Here is a 2,690-nt window from a genome sequence, read left to right as displayed (position 1 = left end):
ACTCAGAACCGGTGCAAGGCACGAGCCGATGCACACCCTCGCTGTATGGGGGTGCCAGGGTCATACATGCCCCTGACACCCCCAAAATTACATTGACACCCCTTCAAAAAATTTCATTTGTTTGCCAGGCGATTTATTATGGTGTTGAAAGACTACCCCAATAATGTTTCGCAACAGAGTCACTAATATATTTGGTAAAAAAAAAAAACGCTACTGCTCGAAAACGAAACTAAAAACTGCGCGCTGAGGTCGGAAAAGTGAAGAGGAAAGAGTGAGTGGTGGAAGTCACGTGACAACACCCGACCGTGCGCTTTTTTTCCGTCCTTTTTTTGCGCAGCAGATGACTTCTGTGGCGAAGAACAGTTTGCCGTGCATTTCCTTTGCAGTTATGTTTGTTCCGCTCACTGTTCTGCACTTCAAGATTAGTTTTTTTGTGCATTCAAGAGTTGGAGATGAGTAGTGAAAGCCCGTGGTGAATTGCCGTGATCGGCGTCTAAAAGAATACCCCCAAGATGTTGCGTGAAAAGCTGCCTCGCATTTCCTGCGCCCGAAAAAAGTGGCATTGTGCGGCCGAGTCTGCCCATGCTTCCGAAAGATCAACGGTAGCGGGACCAATGGCTGACTGTAGTTCCTGTAGAACATTTACGGGCACTTCAGAAAGCGGACCCTATCTGATTTATATGCTCCTTGAATTTTGTGGAAAGTGATTACATTGAGTTCGCAAGTTTCAAAGAGGAAATTAGTTCAGCGACGTTTCGTACACAACATTTGTTTTCTTTCATTAATATTCCTAAAAAAAGAAATGTAAAGATCACAAAATGTTTTGAAAAAAAATAAATAGGGTACGCCCACAGGGGATTGAAGACAACCCACTATTGTACGATGGCACTTGCAACCTCGAGCTTCAATTTCATCGCGGAGGTTTACCTCGAGCCACTTAACACGTCGATCGAAAACAAGGATTGCATGTGCACTCTAAAAAAATCGTGTGTCTACCTTCTCATCACGCACTTAATAGTCAATGAGAGCAATCCGTGGCGCGAGCTCGGTGAATCATGGTGTCGAACGGGTGTTTAGGCCTAAAAGTAAAGTCGGCGCTGGCACACTGAGCAACGTGAAACGTCACGCTCATTGTCCCAACGAAGAGTTCATTTTTGGGTCTCAACACATATTTGCCCCGACTGGGCACGGCAGCTTCTCGGACATGAGGCTTAAAAACCCTTTCGTCTTTATCGTACAGATTTTGCTCGACGTTCTGCTGGTGCCTATCAGCGTGGATGATGCAACCCTCGGCAAGATTACGGTGTCCGACGTCCCGCTGTCTGCATCCGTCATCAGACGTTTTGACCAACCGGACACAAGCGAGCGTCAGAAGCATCGGACCCACCCACTTCAAAACGAATACCCGCGGCCCATCTTCGACAAGCCATCGTCATCGACAGCTTCGTTTGAGGCTATAAAACCGGGCAGCGGGAGGCACCACGACACTGGGCACGGCAGCTTCTCGGACATGAGGCTTAAAAACCCTTTCGTCTTTATCGTACAGGTAAGGAGGCACTAGTACCTATCTTTTCGTAGTAATAACGTGTGCCTGATCTTGCTGCCGTGCCCACGGTCGTGTTATTCATTGTTGTGCAATGTGATCGTGCATTTAAAAATGCTACTCCTGCTTAGCGGTGATGTTGAGGTTAACCCTGGTCCGGACATGAAGATTATAATGGAACAGCTTAAAGCCATTGCTAAAGATATACAGGACATAAAGAACGAAAAGGTCACAACAAATGACAGACTCTCAGCCATCGAACAAAATCTAGAAAGCTTTAGTACGCTCCAAACTACCGTCAGTGCGTGTCGAGAAAAAATAACTGAACTTGAAGCTAACATCAAAACTATTTCTAAAAAGCTAGACGATTTGGAAAACCGAAGCAGGAGAGCAAACTTGATAATCTACGGAATCGAAGAAAAAGACACTGAAAACAGTGAAATACTTGAAAGAGTGGTTTCAGACGAAATCTTCGGAAAGCTTCTTAACACGCCGATATCAGGCATCGAAAGAATTCACCGTCTGGGAAAAAAGACGGACCAAAGAATTAGACCTGTCATCCTAAAACTACTTGACTGCAGAGATAAGACAAGAGTGCTGAAAAATTGCTTCAAATTGAAAGGGACAACGTTTTCTATCAGCGAGGATTTTTCACGCCCCGTGCAACAGATACGAAAGAAACTGTGGGAAAGCACTAAAATCAATCGAGATAAAAACGACAACGTGTTCTTGACTTTCGATAAGGTCAGGGTAAACGGGCAGTTGTACGCATGGGATGATGATAAAAATGACGAAGTTCTAATAGCAAAAAACGATATCACCGACCACGCCTAGTTGATAACCGTGTTTTACCGTCTAATGTTACAGTCCTTAATTTAAACGCAAGAAGTCTTCTAAATAAGGTAGATGCACTAGAGTCTATACTCTTGGAATACAATCCAGAAATCGTTACAGTAACTGAAACGTGGCTACACCCGTTAATATCTGACAGCGAAATATTGCCACCAGACTACATTATTCTAAGAAAGGATAGATTAACAAGGGGTGGTGGTGTAGCAATCATCTTAAAACGCTGTCTTTCTTATGTGCCTATGCCTGAGGTAAAAAACGTGGAATCTTTATGGTGTAAGGTCTCCTTTGAAAATTA

General features: G+C 44.2%; 1 pseudogene; it reads left to right on the top strand.

Annotated features, from left to right (window-relative positions):
• Positions 1 to 1,204: 1,204 nt before the first annotated feature.
• Positions 1,205 to 2,377, top strand: LOC120841826 (annotated as a pseudogene).
• The last annotated feature ends 313 nt before the right edge of the window (positions 2,378 to 2,690 follow it).

This window comes from Ixodes scapularis, unplaced genomic scaffold (genome assembly GCF_016920785.2).
Source record: "Ixodes scapularis isolate PalLabHiFi unplaced genomic scaffold, ASM1692078v2 ptg000795l_1___fragment_4___debris__unscaffolded, whole genome shotgun sequence".
NCBI classification, from domain to species: Eukaryota; Metazoa; Arthropoda; class Arachnida; order Ixodida; family Ixodidae; genus Ixodes; species Ixodes scapularis.
The sequence above is the reverse complement of the archived record's forward strand: the minus strand, read 5'-3'. Positions and strand labels throughout refer to the sequence as shown.